The sequence below is a fragment of the Notamacropus eugenii genome, chromosome 3 (genome assembly GCF_028372415.1).
Source record: "Notamacropus eugenii isolate mMacEug1 chromosome 3, mMacEug1.pri_v2, whole genome shotgun sequence".
Taxonomy (NCBI): domain Eukaryota; kingdom Metazoa; phylum Chordata; class Mammalia; order Diprotodontia; family Macropodidae; genus Notamacropus; species Notamacropus eugenii.
The window spans coordinates 374,209,680-374,229,063 of NC_092874.1; the positions used below are offsets into that span (position 1 = coordinate 374,209,680).

At 35.7% G+C, this 19,384-nt stretch overlaps 1 protein-coding gene across 1 annotated transcript in view; it reads left to right on the forward strand.

Annotated features, from left to right (window-relative positions):
* The window catches only part of RORB (RAR related orphan receptor B), a 239,654-nt gene that overhangs the window by 1,333 nt on the left and 218,937 nt on the right, over positions 1–19,384 (forward strand). The window lies entirely within an intron of this gene.

Genomic DNA, 19,384 nt, shown 5'->3' on the forward strand with positions numbered 1-19,384 from the left:
GGAGGAGTAGCCGCGAGCAAACCAACCCTTGGACCATCTCAGGGAAGAGCGATGCATTTTTCTTGAGCGTGTAAATGTTTATTGAACTTGACTGGGGGGAGGGGGGAAGTTAGAGAGAGGGGGAGGGGGAAAATAGGTACCATGGGGCACCGGTCAGGTTGCGGGGAGACTTGCCCTCTCCTTGTCTCTTGCTGCTTCTCATCCCAGAATCGTCGTTGTTTCTGGGGCTCTGAAGAGGCCGAGGAGGAGAAGAGGGGGCCATGAAGAGGGTGGGAGGAGGAAGTTTTGTTTGAGAAGTTAGTTCTCTCAGCGAACAAGCTTGCTAGAGTTGGGTAGAGAAGGCAGCAAGCAGTTACTCGGTTTCCTTGAGCGCTCCCCCCTCCCTCTGCTTTCCAAGTAAAAGAGGGTGAAAATAGAACCATACCCCCCACTGTAGCTTCTGGGGATAGTGGAGGGCCTAGGAGGTCCCAGAGGTGGCGTGCTCGGGCGGGGAATACGTCTTTGAAGACACCTGTCCAAAGTTATTTTTGTCTCCCTCCTCCCCTTCCGCGGTACCTCTATTCGGGACTGTCAAAACATTATCTCCCTCCACGAGAGTCGATTCCCCCTCCCCATTCTCCTCCTCATCCTCCTCACCGTCATCCTCCTTTTCCTCCTCCTTTCTCTTATCCCCACTCTTCTCTTCTTTTCCCCTAGAACTTAGAGCTGACTCATTCTTTTTTCCCTTCCGCCCCGCAGGCTCCTTGCATGTCAATGCATCAGGGGACTAGCTGGAGAGCGAGCTCTCTCCTCTCGGTGTCCTCTCACGTAGTCGGGGTCCCTTCTGGTTACTGACATTCCCTCCCCCGCCTCTTAAATTCTAGCGCTGCTTCTCTAGGTCGGCTTTCGCTGTCCTTTCCTCTCTCCAAACCCGCCACTGCTGCCCGACCCCTTCATCCTATCCCTTCATTCTCACCAAAACACTTTGTGCCACACCATGACAGCCAAAGTTAGGACTAGAGCCTGAAACGCTTCAGCTTCCGCCACTTAATGACTTTGAAAGGGAGCCGAGAGTTAGAACAGCAATTAAATTTTCTCTGGTTTCTTTCTTTTCCCACACACATCCCTCCATCTGTAAGATGTTGGACTGCAGTTGGGCCCACGCTGGACAGGATGGGTCTTAGAGGAAGCGGGGGGCTTGCAGACCCTCTTTCCCCTCTCTCTGCCAAAGGGGAACAAGCATTCTCATCTGGCCAGCTCCCTTCCAGACCACTGTCCTCAGCCTGTCGCTGAAGTTAGATCCCTGCACAACTGATAGGAATAGTCACCCCCTCTAGGTTGGGACCAAGACGTGAGGTTGGGGATCTACTGTGAGTGTGCACAAGTTTGTGTCTGCTGGGACAGAAGGGGGAGGACCCACGTATTGCGTTACACGGAAGAAAGCTAGGTGGCTGGTGGTGAGAAACACCCGTGGGAGAGTTCGTGAGTCCGTGGATGGTAGATTAACGTCAATGGGGCAGGGGACGCGAGTCCACGCTCCCGGTCCTTGAGTGTGTGTGTGTGTGTGTGTGTGTGTGTGTGTCTGGTTCAAGGCTAGTCACGTGTTCTACTGACCAACTTCTCTGAAGAAGCTGGAGGGCGGGCAGGGAGGAGGAGGGTCACTGTCCCTTCTTTCCCTTCTCCCTCCCCCTCTAGCACTTGGTACACACATAACGATTGCTCAGCATTAAGAAGCCCCAGATCCCCTTCATTTCTGTCAGGTTCCTGCCCCCTCTCTTTTTCTTCCTTCCTTTCCTGGGTAGCGGAGAACTGCTTTTCTTGATATGTCAGCGTACTGGGGGGTAGGGGCTTGGGGGTGGGGAGGCAGGCAAGTCTACACCGTCGCTCGAGGCTTTAAAGCTTCCCCCCCCCCCCACACACACACATATACACACACATACAAATACACAAAATCACAAAAATAAATAAATGAAGCTGGCGGGGATGGCAGGGGGAGCGGGGGATGGCGGATACCCCTATGGCTTCTTTCAGATTGCCAAGATTAAACAGTTTTTTTACGTGTCAATAATATTCACTTTGGAACTCACTGGAGTGCTAGACTTACTATACCCATAGGGCTAATGGATGAGAAAGAATTTATTAATAATCTCTCTCTCTCTCTCTCTCTCTCTCTCTCTCTCTCTCTCTCTCTCTCTCTCTCTCATTCACACACACACACATACATACTCACATACACACACACACACACACACACACACACCACTCTTTGAGATTTCCTGACTTTAAATTTTTTTATTACATTTTATTATCTTAAAAAAGAACCACCACCACCAACACCCCCATTACTTATGCCAAGAAATTGTGACTTTACCTTTCTTTCCCAAGGCATATAGGACACTTGAAATAGAAAATATTGAAAAGGAGAGATACAACATACCAGTCCCCGCCTCCCCATTATTACTCCTCCCCTTCACCCCCTGAGAATTTCCTTTAGGATGCCCTCCAATCAGGGATTTTGAAAAAGGTGGGCCTGAGGGGAAAGGACGCAGTTGAGAAAATACCTTGTCTACTCTAGGCGCCTTTGAGTTTGGATTGAATATAAGTGTGAACTTGGGCAAAGGAGGGGGAGGGGCGGCGCAGAGATCAGCTTTTGATTCTAGGTCTGAGCTCCTTGTCAGACTGAGGAAACAACCCTGCCTTCTTTGTTATAAAGATGTTATATTATGTACAATAATAGGATAGATTTTTATAACTGGAGAGAACTTTGGAGATGAGCCAAACTCAACCTTCTTATTTTACACAAGGGGAAACTGAGGCCCAGAAGCTTGTCTCAAAATCACAGACTGTAGCAAAGCCAAGATTAATGCCTAAATCTTTTGGAGGACCCACAATGGTTTGTTTTGTTTTGTTTTCATAACCCACTCTCAATTCCAATCCTACCTCGGCAGTTTCCAATACAATGCCTCCAGTCCTAGTTTACCTGCACTTTGTAGCTGGGGTGGTAAACTCTTAAGGCACTTGGCTTTCGGCAAATGAGTACAGAGACTGCTGGTTCTGATCCTTACGTCGCACTCACAGGGGCCTACAATCCCCCTCCTTGTCCTGAGTTGAGTGGAAGACTCCAACTCACCTTACAGAATGCTCTAGTGGGACTGGGACCAGGAGAGGACAACTTTGTAGTCTGCTGACTCCCGGACTTGTCTTCTTCCCTCACCCTCAACAGAATTTAAAGATGAGAGTGAGCTGTATCCCTTTATTCAGGATTGGAGCAAGGGGGTGGTTTTATTTTTTTAGATTATTTCACTCTTTGTCTGAGTGGGGTGCGGATGTGGGTTTCTCAGCAAGGAGGGCAGAGTCTTCTCAGAAGGCTTCTTCGCATATCACCAGCGTTTGCATTATTTAAAAGAATGATTTGTGGAAAAGGGTTTTAATTGGGTCTGTCCATAGATGAAAAAATAGTCTAAGCCTGGATTTAGGTCTTCCAGAGAGATAGGTGAGTTGCTTCTTATATGGGAGCATAACTCTGCACCCTATTTTCAGTCATTTCATAAAGCACTATTCCTGAAGATAAGGGGAGGAAATCAGGGTACTAGGTTTGAAGTGAGAGGAACTAGGTTCTCTGTTCCTTAACTACTCATAGTACCTAGTCATTTAACCTCTCTGGGCCTTGCAAAATGAGGACAAGTTTGTCTTTAAAATTTCCCCTCTAATTCTAGGATACTAAATGTAATTATAGTAGATAGATAACGAGGGTTCCAATAGATTTTAAACCTTGTTTGACACAGGCTGTAAATGCAGTAGTATCCCGAGATTTGTGACCACCCAATTGTTATCTATTATTTAATTTATTTTCCTTTTAATTTACTGATATCTTTTATTTTAAGAGTGACTTATAGACATACCAGACCCTCTTTCAAGGAACTTGCCAGCAGAACCGAAGTCGTCTATATTTGTAATGACTTTGAGATCCTTCAGGAAATGTTACTGGATCTTATAAATTCTCAATAATAATTAGATATTTCTAATCAATATTTCTCCTGCCTTCCACCTACCCCTTTATAAAGTTCATTTCACCATCATCTCTTGTTAGTGGTCCATTAATAACTTCTCGTTAAAGTAGTGAGGGAACTGACCTAACGCCCATACTCAAAGCTACCTACATAAAAGTCCCATTTAAGCAGTTCTGAAAGCCATATTTCAGGCACTGAAGAAATGTTATTCAGAGAACCAATAATCTACCCTTATGCTTTTAATTTATGTGAAACTATTATACTAGGCCGTTTATCAACAACTATTACGAAACAGAAAAAAAGTTAATATAAACATTCATTTTGTTTATAGAGTGGGTATTTTGAGAAGAATTCTTCGACAAGTTCAAAACCATCTAAATAATAATCGTGATGCTATTTCTTTGTTATCATTTGACATTTTTTAAAAATAGAAAGTATTTTACTTCCATCAACGATAACACACACATACACAATACAAAACATTCTCCTTAATAAAAAGATTTTCTGCAATATTATTCAACTAGCATGGTGTCATACTATTGCTAAGCTATAAATAACTTTTGTTTTCATACACTTTCATGAGAAACTTGATTACTTTACCCCAGGGTAAAATGTAAACATTTGCATGTGCATGTGTGTGTATTAAATGTGAGTACATTAACAGTTTTCTAGCACATGTCTACTCTTATGGTTTATTCTTGAATATTCTTTAGAAAGACCTAACTAAAGTGTCTGTAAGACAAAGTAAAAACTAATTTAGCTGTACATACTTTATCTAGAAATTATCTAGAAATGGCATAAAAGTTTAAGGTTAGAATACTAATCGGTGTAAATTGTAAACACAAAATGTTATGTAACATCGTGTGTTCAAACCTAGCATTTCCTGTAGGCCGAATATTCTTATTTTACATTAAGGATTAACCTAATAAATGGCAGCTGATTATAAGATCTCGATTAAAAATAATATTCTGGATTTTTATAGATTTTTATAGATTTTGCTACATATTATCATTTCACTAGTTTTACTAATGAACCTCAGTGCAAAATGCTACTTAGAGCTGGTACTGCCATGAAAATATTCTTAAAGAGATTAAAGTGTGAAATGAATAAGCATGACATAAACTATGCTGTACATTAAATAGATTTATTACTTGGAGTGTACAATTTTTCCTCCTATCTAGAGATGTATAGCATGCTAGCAATTTTACCATCTTTCTAATGAGCTACATTATTGGAAAAATGGCCACATCGTAGGAATGGCTGACATTCTGGCATGCTGATATACTGTTACAGCTTTATCGAAGTATAAAAATTTTGGACAATTACATCTGTGTTGACCCTACTACACGTTAATAAAATACAAGTATCACAGTTAAGCTCTTAAGAAATTGCTGCTAAAGGTAAAACCCAATGTAGCTTTGACCATTTTTCACAAACATAAATACAACATATTGATTTTGCTTTTCAAATTCATAGTGCTATAATTATTCACAAGTGAGATTCTTAAGGATATATTTTTGCATCCTATTAATTTAGGAATAATGTTTTGGAAAATTATGGTAATAAGATGCTTTTCTCCACAAAGACTGAATATTTAAGAATTTTATAGCATTAGAAAAAAAAAAACTATTTAGTTGTGGTCTCCCAACTTGAATAGAATAATGCCTACTAGGAATAAGTATTTGCGGCTCATAATTAACCTAGAATTTCTCAACGTTTTGACAGTTTATTTCAAAGTATTTCTTAGGTCCTCTAAAAGATTTTGTAGGTCTGCTGTTTGATCATCTGTTCTGTAAAGCATTGAAATAAAATACACTAATTACATAACTATTTTGAGATCTAATTAAGGATAAGATATGAAAAAAGATGCATGATTTGTTTTTTTTCAAATGGTTACCACAATTTTTATTAAAAATTCACTTCTAAATATTTGTTTCAGAGTTAATAGAATTGTAATCTTCAAGTGTTTGTTGTGCATTTCTTGTTTTAGAGAAATGCAGTATTTGGAGGCTTTTGCTGATCCAAGCTAATATTCTCAATAATATGTATGCATATATATGCTCACTCATTCTGAGATGCTGAGCACCTGAGAGGTGAAAAAAAAAAATAGCTTATCATCACTATTCAGAATTGTAAGGTTCCCACACATACATTATATTTACATCATAGGGAGAACTTTCCTAGTCATATAAAGGGAATTAATAGATGGGGTACTGAGGAAATTGCTAATCACCACATACTTTAGATAATATACATACAGCACTCTATCCAGATGACTCAGAAGGAAAGGAGCAAAATTAATGAATTCAAGGATGCCAAATAAATCAAATTTCCCTCTCAAATTAAGCAACACATTCATAGACAACAAGGCTTGTGCTATGAATTTGAAGGATGTCTGCTTTGTTGCCAAAGACAAAGGAAGCACACAGGAATAAATATTGATTGAACTCATCATCTGATGAATAGAAATGAGATTTACCAGTGCACCAATATAATAGGCTATGTTGACTAGCCCTTTTTCGTAGGGCATATGTTGCCCTTTCAACCCATAACCCTAGCCATTCAATTCTTAATGAGAGAAACCACAGGTGTTATAACGACATTTTATAGTACAAGCAAAATATAATAGATGTATAGGTAACTAACATAATAGTTGAATGAAATTCTAATAAAAAGGAAAGACTAAGTTCAGTGGAGTCACAAAAAAATATTATATATTTTAAAATACATTAGTATTTTAGCTTGTTTAATTCCCTTTTGTATATAAATTCCTTTGACAATTGAATAACTTCCAAACAATTATATTTGGTGATTAATGATAATTGTTATTATTCAACAAATTATTAACTTATTCTCTGGCACTTTTCTATAACTACTTAACAACAAGTGTTACTTTGATAATCTGATGTTTTTGCATTATACTTCAGTATTAAATTATATTTTGTGTTCATTTAGTTTTTTAAATAGTGGTCATAGTCTATTTTTGGCAGTCAAAATAATGTCTTTGTATAAGAATGTATAAAGTAGAAATGCATATATCTAACTGTCAAAATGCGAGGCTGAATACAAACATAAACACAATGGTTCTTTCTTTGACTCCTTTGAAAAAGATTGAAACAATTTAATGTGCAATTCCAATGCATATAAGTTAGCATTAGTGGGAATTGTTTTGATGAACTGGCAATATATATTTATTCTCAATTCCATGAACCTGAGGTATAAATTATATTATAATTATATTGTATATAATATACAATATATTACAAATATAATACAATTATATATAAATTATATAAAATGTAATAGCATATTAGTATTGGGTTACCATCATCTGATTCACAGTGGCATAAAACTCCATGATCATGGGAAAATGAAGATGTGGCTATTTATTGAACAGATTATGTTCCCTTAGTTTACACATTACTCTTATGAATACAATGTTTTGGCATTCTAGGTCACTTGAAAGATTATGGATAACCCAACAAAATTAGGCATAAATACAATCATATTTCATGTAAATGTTTTCCCCAGTGCTTTCCAATAAGCCATCTCTAACTTTCCATACCCTAGTTTCTACAATTGCATATTTTGTCAAAAGTTGTTTTAAACTGAATTCGATCATTATTAGGGCATACTACTCCACTGACCTAACATTGAGAAATTATAATAGGTATTTTATTGTTGAATCTGTTCATTTGTTGGAATTTATTTCTGCGTTTATGATTTTATCCTGTAAGTGCTTCTGATACATTTGTAGGAAACAAATTATAACTTGCAATATGAAAGGTCATGGGATTCATTTGATCATAGATGGATCAAGAACTAGAAATTACCTCAGAAGTCATGGAATCCAACTCCCTCATATTTTTAAGATAAGAAAACTGAGACCCAGCAAGGTTACTTTGAACCCAGCTCTTCTGACTCCAGAGCCAGTAGTATTCTTTCAACTTTTACATTGTGAGTTCAATTTTAATTCACTAAGCAGACAAAATCCATTATGTGTGTGACTGGAAACAAATAAGTCACATGAGGATTCAAATAATTTTGGAGAATTTTGTTATATTGTAAACCTTCATCTTCTTTCACTTTACAGGAAGCCAAACTAATCACTCACTATATTATAATTTGTGAATATGAACACTTTTTCCAGCTTTTTCATATTATACAGTTGTGTATGTGTCTTTTTGCTTAAAAAATGAATAATACATTACAAATATTTTCATCAAAATGCTTCAAAAAGTTGGATAGATTCTATTACCCAAGACTGGCAATGTCTTTGATCAAACCACATGAAGCCTATTAAATAACTGGCTTGCTGTCCAAACAATTCATTCAAATGAGTAACATTATTGTATGGAAAAGGTTATAATCTTGGCCTCCCACGTAATTAGTTTCCTAGCATGCTGAACTTCAAATGATTTAATAAACAGTAAGATATTTTATAGATAATTTTTATATTATCAGATTGATGGACAGATATTCATTTAGAAAAGTTTGACTAGTGTATTGAAGAACTTTATCAAGGAAAGACTTTCAAACTCCCTTGTAACTTTTACTTTAAAAGGAAAATACAGATGTGTGTGGGACAAAAACAATAAAATAGTTGCGAAAACATGAGTTTGAGAGAGACAGATGTAAAGGCTAATGCAATTTTAGACGCGAGATAGATCTTCTTGGCCATCTTGTCCAGCTCTCTCATTTGATAGACAATAAAACTAAAAAATGATTGTTGAATTAAATGAATTGAAATTAATGTCCCAACAGGCTGACTGAATTACCCAACTAGCTAATAGTAGAAATGGGATCAGAACCTTCATCTTGTGGTTTTCAAGATATGCATTACATTTTTCAAGGCACTAGGATATTATACACTTACTAGAAAGAAAATTTCCACAGTAGTGAGCTAAATTATAATTTTGAGAACTAGAAGGGAAAAAAAAGAAAGCTTTTAAAAATGATAAACCAACTAGCACTGAAAATCTTAAATACTAAATTCCAAGGAAGATGGTTTGCTATATTATATTCAGTCCAATTCAACCTATTTTTATTTTTAATAGTATTTTACTTTTTCCAATTATATGTAAAGAAAATTTTTTAACATTCATTTTTTTTTAAATATTGAGTTCCAAATTTTCTCCCTTCCTCCACTCTAAAAAGGTAAGAATGTAGATAGTCGACCAATATTTGTTCAGTATCTATTATGTGCAAGACCCCTGCATGGCCAAATCATAGAATCACAGATATTTTAAATTTCCAATGTAATTGACATGCTCAATTCTTTTAGGATGTTGATTAGATGAAATTTATTAATACCAGGTAATAGTGCTGTTCTGACATATCACACTGAGAAACATCACTCGGTATTTTACTTGTTCAGCTTCCTTCTTAGAACTGAAGGTATCAAGCGGTGTTTAAAGAATTATCTTTCAAGGATGGTATCAAACAGTGGTTCTCCTCCTTTTCAGGGATTTCATTTTCTTGCATGTGAAATCCTTTTTATAAACAATTATGTAAACACTACCTCTAAGTGATGGTAGAAGTACTATTGCTTTCCAGTGGTGAAGAAAACACATACTGAAAAAGCTACATGAACTCAACAATTCAACGATGCTTTTAAAAATTGATGTGTTTTATATTGATCTGTGTTATATCCAACTTCAGATATTTACTGGCTGTGTGGCTGTAAACAAGTCACCTACTACTACTCAGCCTTAGTTTTTTTGCTTCTGAAAAATAAAAGTAATAATGACACATCATAGGGTTGTTGTGAAAACCAAGTGAGATAAGAAACGTAAAGTCATTTGCAAATCTTAAAGTGCTATTTTCAAATGAGCTATAATTATTTTTACTGTACAGTAGGTATGCTTGTTTATCTCTTACTGCATGTGAAGTTCAAAATGGTAATACCTAGTTCACATATGTATCTGTGGATCCCTTATAATAATTAAACTACTACCTCCCTCCCAGGGACCCCAGGTCCAGTGTTCAGGAACAATGCAAAAAAAAAAAAATCTCATTGTTGAACAAAAGATATATAAAAGAACAAAAGAAAATAATGACATATTTCCTCAGGCTCTGAGATTCAAAATTGCACAAGTGGAAAATAGCAGATTCAACCTAGAACACAGGTCTCCTGATTTCTACTTAGATAGCTACACCAGTGTTCCTTTGGTGATATGACTCAGGAATCTTATTTAAAATCATCATTAACCAAAAAAGACATATGACTACTGTGTAGAATCTAGTCTACTCATATTGTGTTCAAATAGAGAAACTTTTTGGAAAAACACAGATAACAAGTCAGTCCAAAAATATGTGGTCCAAAACTGCTCTGTAGCACATACAGCTTGTATGGAAACATTTCCTGTGTGATTTCATTTATGTAAGGAACTCTCTGTAAAGAAACTAGCTTTAATAATGCAGATCTATAACTGTTCTCTAGTTTACAGTTTTAAAGAATCATCTGGGTCAAGGTATTAACTTACCCACTATTTGTCAGAGGCAGGATTGAATCCAAGGTCTTCCTCAAACCAAGGATCTATTCCTTGCTGCTTTTTGTGTATAGAAACATTCCTAGTTTGATTACAGTGAAATAAACCTTATGTTTTTTGTATTTTATTTAAAACAAAACATTTAAAATGTAAAAGAGGGCAAACTTATGTCATAGAAAACAAAGCAGCTATATCAGAATTTGGCCTTAATTAGCCATGAATAATGAAGATTGTTATACTGTTAGGGCTTCAGTTTCCTTATCTGTAGAGTTGGGGTTGGGGTAGATAAGATGACCCCTAAGGTCCTTTTCAGTTTTAAATCTTTGAACCTATGTTGCTAATCCTTTTTGTCATAAGATTCTGGTAGGGAAGAAAATTACACAACTTTAATTATTTAGCATGGTCTATATTAAAAGTATACTTCATGTCACATGTCCAAAGCACATGTGGAGAATCATGAAAATTCAACCTTATTGGCATATAAACAATGAAAACTGTACTTGCACTTCCCCAAATTAAGTCCTTATCTTCTAGATGAAGAAGAGTCACCAAGAATCACCTCAATGTAGATGACCAAGAGTCATTTATTTTATATTCCTCCTTCAGTTCATTTGTTGAATAAGGCTACAGACTCAAGGGGAAAAAAACAGTAGTTCTTGGTTTCCAGTTGCTGAGTTTGAATAATAGCAGACCAAGTGTGAAGAAAAATATAATCCTAAAGTCACTCACCATAAAAATTTCCCATTGACTTAGGTGGGAATTTTACCTGTCACTTAGACGAAAAAATTAAATGTATATTGAAAAAAAAAAACAACCTTAAACAAAAGCTCTATAATTATTCAGTGTGGGAAAATGCCTTACATAGATGACAAGTAAATGTACTTGTTCTGGAAAAACATATCATATCATTAAAGTCTAGAGGATTTCTAGGAATAAAATGTACATTTATATTTTTTAATTATTTAGTATTAAGATTTTAAACATCCTACAATTTTAAACTGCGTGTTATAGACCACAATTTAAGCAAACATCTAATATATTTTAAGAATGCGGTACTTTTTAATTTAGACTAATTCAAGAGGGCCAACTTAAGGAGCTTCTTTTGAAATGCATATTTTTAAGCATTTCCATCCTGTTTATTTTTCTTCTAGTCTTGGAGTATGAGAGGGGAGGGAGAGTTGGAAATGGACCATCATTTTTTAAATAAACTAGATATGCTAGAATAACACAAAAATCTATCAGTAATGGTTCACAAAATTTTTTAAAAAACTGGAAAATGAATACAATAGGAAAGCAGTATTCAGATTCTTGGCATATTTTAGTAATATAAGTAAATAGAAAATAAAATACTTTTTTGTGCTAAGAAAAACTAAAATACAGAATATTATTGAGTTTTAATTGCAATCTATTGTGATTTTTTGAGTTTATTTGGAAGTACTTTTGCAAAAATACCAAATATGTTTTCATGGTAATTCATAGCTTTGTTTTGTTGAGGGAGCCTTTAAAAATATTATTTAACATAGTTCATTTAAGACTTCAAAAAACACAAAGAGAAACAATATTCAATGAAATTGGGAATGTCACCACCAAGGATAGCATATTTTGACCCAAAAAAACAAGAGTACTTGCTCTTGATCCTGACATTAGGAATTTGGGGGCAAAACATTTAGAATTCCACATTGTCCTGACATAAAATAACCATAACTGTAATTATGTTTAACTATTTCAAAGAAGACTGTAAGAATTGATGTTTGTAAAGATTTTTTGAGCTACATCTAAATTCCCTAAGTGTAAACTGTTCTTGCCAAATCATTTGCATGAATTCAAGTAAGATATTCTGAATATTTCTAGTCTGTCTTGAGGAAATTATTTCATCAAAGGTTATTAACAATTTCATTTCATAATCACTCACTAATGAATTCCTTGAAATACGATTTTCCCCATATTGAGAGTCAACTTATGAATTGAAAACCTTACAAGATCACAGGTATAGTTCTCCCTCCTTCCATACCCCAGTGTTTCTAGGACCTGATTTAATTGTCTTTTCATGGCAAATATTTGCTAGGAGTTTTTCCTCGGATTCCTTCTTCACTCACCTCCCAGCAATATGCACTTCACTATTTCCATGTAAAGTTAACTTGTCAGTTTGTACATTTGTTATTAGCGCTGGTTCTATTCTTGTTGCTAGTTTTAGATCACAAGCTTTTCAATCAAAGGGAAAGGTTGAATGACCTAAGACATAAATATGTATGGACAAGAGCCTAATACATATTTTCTGATTGACTAAGATTGATCCCTCCATCAACATTGCACATTGACAACCATGCTTCTCTTTAATTTATATGTAGGGTCTATTAATGTCAACTCAGATCCTATGAGTAATATAAGCATGAAATATTTTCTGAAAGAAGGAACCGTTGTCAACATTTAAAGATGTTATGGCTAATTATACCCACAACGTAAATTATAGGCCAATTACATTTCATATTAATGTTCAAAAAAGGCAGAGTTCTGCTCCATCCTTTTTAATGTAGCAAGTATGTTGTGCCTTTTAAAATGAATTATAATTTTCCTTACATCAAACTATCAGTTTTTTTACAGATTTTCTCAGTGATTTTGTTATTGGTGTTGTTTACATTTTCAAATTCTATTACAATATCTTTGAGAGCACTTTTATTTCAGTATTATTGATTTTTCAGGCTCCTGCAGTGTATTCTCTACTACATGAAACATAGGTAGAAGCATTGTTCGTGTCTTGCCAGCCTATGCTCTAGGACTCTAATTGTTCATATTATATTAAAAGAATACTACTTCCAGAACATGGTTCAATTTGACCATGTATACTGTTGGGAAGAAAATAGGTTGAACCACATTGATAACTCAGACTTTCATTCATTGCTTTTTCATTATCAAGTTTGTTTAGTATAATTAAGTTGGAAAAGATTGTAGATCCCAGCCTGGAAAATATTCTTCAGTTTCTAGTATCTTAAAGCTGTTCTGTGCTTGATTTTTTTTCAAAGTATTTAGATGCCTTTAAATTCTTTCTGAAAATATTTAAGAAGAGTGCTATGTGAATCTGAGAGGCTTTAACTAATTCTATCTTTTTTTATACTTAAATTTAATAATGATGACATTTTGTGTTTGTTTAATAAGTTATATTTTTCAAATTGCTTTTTCATATACCATTTCATGGATCCTCACAACAAGCCTGTGTGGTAGGTAGGACAGAAATGAAAAGGTAATGTAGCTTTAATACCTTGGCAATTAAGTAGGAGAAGAGTTTGATTAATAAAATTTTTAAACAAGGCATTAATTCTCATGTCCCTTGCTTAAAAACAATCCTAATTACCACATCACTCCTTCTTCTGAAGTTCCAAAGAAATTTATTCAGGTTTAAAATGTTAGATATTCTAAATAAATTAAAAGCAAGGACATATATGTGTCAAAATCTCAATTTTGAAGGTGATATCAATTACTGGAATGCATTCTTTTGGAAAGTATATGTATGCATGTATATGTATATATACATACATATGTACACATATCACTATTAATTCCACACTTAAAATGTCATGCATAGGTAGGAGAAAAAAAAGTATTGTTTATACTCCAGTTTCTTATCATTATATGATCTTGGTCATCCTAGTTTCTCTCTGTATCAGCTCCTCCATTTGCAAAACAAAGTCAATAATATTTTGAAGTTCTAACCAATCATGAAGTTAAAAGTATACAACGTATAAGTAAAATAGCATCGTATCATTTCATATCACACCATGAATTATTGTTCATGATACATCAAGAGAGACACAGACTGAGACAGAGATAGAGATTACACTGATTGTCATATTTAGGCTATATAGATAACATCCTGCATACCATATGTAAATAATATGTTTGTGTATATGTGTGTATATTACAGAGATTCATATATGGAATTCATGGAGTCTAATGGCAGGACTAAACAGTCGAGGATTACTGCTTGACTACACCATTGACATAGTTCTGTAGCTTTGGAAAATCAGTCCATTTTTCTGTCTATCCCTAATTCTTTCTCTTTACAAATGGTTTAGTTATAATATCTGCCAGATATCTGCAATGGAGGTGTAAAAGGGAGACAAATAAAATAATGAACCTTCTCTTCCCCCTCAGATTTAGGAAACTCTAACATTACAACTGACTAGATAAGGGGAAAAGTCAAGTGTTATATCTGACTAGAAGCCATCCTAGGGTCAGACAATTTTGAACAAAGGGGAAAAGGTAAGGATGAGATGAGGGAGATAAGTCAATCGTTCCCTTCGTTTTCCTCCTTTCTTCCTGTTTCCTTTTCTTTTGGTCCCTGCTTCCCATTATGACTGTCACGTAACAGAACAAGGTAGCTTGTTGGCCGACTCTCGCCCACTGTGTGACATACTTGAAACCAGGGCTTCTCTCTGGAAAAGGATACTATCCTGCATTTCCCATAAGATGTATGGTTTCAGTGTTTTTACATAATATCATTTAAGTGGGAGAAATGTTTCTCTCTCCTTCTTTAAAACACATTAGGATACTTTAATCATTGTTTCATTCTCCTGTGCGGGTCTACTCACATTTGGGAGTAGACTAAGATGAATAGTTTTACCTTTGGGGTGAAAAGTTATCATGGATACCCAAAGTGATGCGCTCACTACCACAGGAAAAAAGTTATATTTTTTCCAAGTAAAGTAGTGTTTACCATATGTCTTAACTTGGTTACACAACCAAGGAATGGTGATGAGCTCTCAAAGATTTTTCCCACAGTTACAGCAGTTCCTATCTAGTTGGCCAGGTTTTCCATATGCCTCAAGAAAATAACTAAGATTTGTGTAGCCCTTTAAGGTTTGCAAAATGCTTTACAAATGTTATCTATCATTTGTTCCTCACAACTTTATAAGGTTAATATTATCCATATTCTATAGAAGAGGAAACTGAGCCTGGAAGAGGTTATGTTACTTTGCCCAGGGTCATGCAGCTAGTTCTGAGACAGGACTTGAACTCAGGTCTTCCTAATTCCCAGTCCAATACTCTATCTATTAACACTACTTAGTTCTATAACTATCTGAGGGTCAGCCTAACTAAATTCAACAAATGAACACCAGTTCACAGACGCCACCCTGAAACCAAGGCTTCCCCTGGTAATCATTGTTGATTTTTTATTTTTTAACAGATGATGACTTATTTCTTTCCACAGCTAGTCATAAGCCCATCTCCTAAATTGTGGACTAGTGGTCTGGGTGGAATAAGTGGTCGTTCTGATAAAAATTACAAATTCTTTGAATCATTGAAATAGACTAGACAGTTTCATTCCATCTCTTTCTCTTTCAGAAACTCAGCTTAAATCAAAGGACCTATTAGAACAGGGAGTCTGTGGGTAGATTCATCCTGTGGTGTCAGGTACAAATGAGACTTCAATTGTCATGACAAATTAAAGGATATCTTCTTATTTCCTGTGACTGATTTATAATTGTAGGTTTTATGTATATGAGTCAGCATAGTTTAGGGGAAAAACTTAAGAATTAAGGATACTTTGATTGTGGCTACAGAATTCATGTAACTTTGTGTCTTGGGATTTATTCTATCAGTCACCTATCGACCTTGGAGGTACACAGTGAGGATAGATAATGAAATCATGAGCTCTTTTCAGATTTGGAAGGGCGTTATCTCTTGCCAGCTTGAATAAGAAGAATCAGGAAGCCTGATAACTGATTGGAAGAGGAAAATATACCATGCCAAACTCACCTTTTTTTAATAGAGAAAGGTAAGATGGAGCTACCTTGTGGCAAGGGAAATGAGCTCATGTTTTCTTCTGCAGCCAATTAGATAATCTGGCAGAATGTGAAATTACTGCAGTTCATATAATAATGCAACTAATTTCACATTGCCCATATATGCCTAGACTAGACTTTAAGTATGCCTAACTATGCATATATATGTACTATATGTGCATCTGTGGTTATATGTATGCATGTATGCACCATTGATGAAAAGAGACTAGACAAAATTCCACATTAACAGATTTAAGGAAAATGTATTCTTAAGAATGAGGAAGGGTAGAGGAGACAAATTAATGCATCTAGTCCAGGGGAGGGGATCCTGTAGCCTCAAGGCCACATGTGATCCTCTAGGTCTTCAAGTGCAACCCTTTGACTGAATTCAGACTTCACAGAACAAATCCCCTTAATGGAAGGATTTGTTCTGTAAAATTTGGCCTCAATCAAAAGACTGTACCCAAGGACCTAGAAGGCCACATATGGCTTCAAGACCCCATTCCTGATCTAGTCTGTTGAAAGTGATATAGCTGTATATATGCATATATATGTATGTATTTGTGTGTGCAAATACGTACATGCACACATACATGTATATGACTAGCAAATGAATGATGAATGAATGAATCAGAATGGTTTGTTTAAACCTTAATATATTTATGAGATGGAAAGAATAAAACAGAATTCTCTACATAGATTAAATCATAGATTTAGGTCAAAAGGGAAAAAAAAAATACAAGGTTTTGTGAAGTCTGAAATACCTAACATTCAATAACTCTCAGAAAATAATTGCATTATTTATTTTTAAAAGTTTTTACATAGCAGTGATATGGTAGATCAGAAATCATCAGAAATAGAATTTCTGTCTTTTATGTTAACTCTGGGTACAGGGGGAAGATCATCACATTTTTTTCTTTTGCTTAAATCCTCAAATCCTCTAGCCAATCTACTGCCAAATCGTCAGTTCTACTACCCATTACATCTCTCTAATCTGCTTCCTTATTTCTACACATTTCTACCTCTATCCTATTTCAGGCCCTCATCATCTCTTGCCTGAACTATTGCAAATAGGTACTTAATTGCTTTCCCTAACTCCAGTCTGTCCCCTTTCCAATTCATCTTCCATTCAGCTCCACTGATATTCTTAAAATAAAAAACTAACCGTATCACTCTCAACTAAAAAAAAAAAAATAGTTCTCTATTGCTTCTAAGATAGAATGCAAAATCCTCATCTTTGTATTCAAATCCCCTACATTTTTCCTCTTACCTGTATTTCCAGACTTATTTCGTCTTGTTACCATTCAAGTTCTCTCTCTTCCAGTCAAGCTATCCTGCTAAGTATTTGTAGCACAGGGCTTCTCTTCTTCTACCTCCATTTTCACAAGTATTTCTGGAATATATTCCCTATTTGAATCAAATGCTTAGAATATCTGTCTTCCTTCCAAACATAGGTCAGGTATAACCACTTTTACTCTTCTGCCATTACTACGTATTAGCATTCCTTCTCTCATAAAATTAATTTGCATTACTTCAAATAAACTTAGTTTTTACTTACATATATAAATGTTGTATCATCTCCAGAAAAATATAAATTATCTGAAGGTCAATAATATTTTCTTTTTTTTATTATTGTCAGTGTCTAGTACATAGAAGGAAAATAAGGACTGGACCAATGATTTCATTGGATTAGAGAACACTTAAACTAGAACTCTCTTTACCAATAGTCAGCACCTTCTCTGTAAGTTAGAGCCTAGAACTGGGGTGGGGAACTGGTGGTCTCAAATCCACATGTGGCCCTCTATGGCCTCAAGTGTGACCCTTTGATTGTCTCCAAACTTCACAGAACAAATCTCCGTAATAAAAAGATTTGTTCTGTGAAACTTGGACTCAATCAAAAGGCCACACCCAAGGACCTAGAATGTCACATGTGACCTTGGGGGTGTAGGTTCCCCACCCCTGGCCTAGAGCAATGACAAGTTAAATGCCTTGCTCAGGGTCACAAACCCAGTATGTATCAGAGATAGATATGTTCAGAGGCAGATATGAAGCCAGATCTTTCTGACTTCAAAGCAAATCCTTTATCTACTACACCACGTTGCCCATATTACTTTGCATATGCTCATTGCTGTTCAGTCATTCATGACTGACTCTTCATGATCATATTTGGGGTTTTCTTGGCAAAGATACTGGAGTGGTTTGCCTTTTCCTTCTCCATTTCAATTTATAGATGAGGAAACTGAGATAAGTAGGGTTAGGTGACCTGTCCAGGGTTACCCATCTACTAAAGTGTCTGAAGCCAGATTTGAGCTCAGGAAATTGAGTCTTCCTGATCCCAAGCCTAGTGTTCTATCCACTGCACTTAGCAGCCCTTATATGCTATTGCATATAGAAAACACTTAATAAAGGTTTGTTGTCACTGTTGTTACTGCATACAGGTCTCTTATTACATATAATCTACACAACAAATCTTGTGTTATCACTGGATTCTTGGCAAAAACTATCTATTACTCTAAATAAGCCACTTTCTCAGGACCTAAGCAAATAATTTTCAACTAAGTCTTTGCTAAAACATGAAGTCCTACAGAATACAATTATATTCAACATGAATGTGTCTTGATTCCTCAATAAAGTAACCACAAAGACCATGGTTCAAGTCATGGCTCTGATACATATTGGCTGTGTGACCCTGGACCAGTCGTTAACCCTGTTCTAAGCAACTTTCAAAGACTACATAATGTAGAGAAGGTACTGATTTGTTTTGGTAGAGGAAATTTCCTCAACCAGAAGTAGCCTACAGTAATAAGATCACAGACCCAATCCCTATTTGCAATCTATTGTTTATACCAAGCTTTTTGAACCTTCCTGTGCAGACTTGGGACACGCTCCAATCACCTTTAATTCTGTCTACACTGCTTTCATTTCCAATCACATACCTCGGTCATTGGAACTGTTCTCAAACCAAAACATAGGATAGAATGACCCTCACCATAGGAGAGAACAAACACCAGCCTCAGTGACAATATTTATTCCTTGAATTCATTTTGTTTTACTTAACAGAATGAATTTGAAGAATAGCATAGCAGAGGTGGGGAACCTGCAGTCGAAAGGCCAAATGTAGACT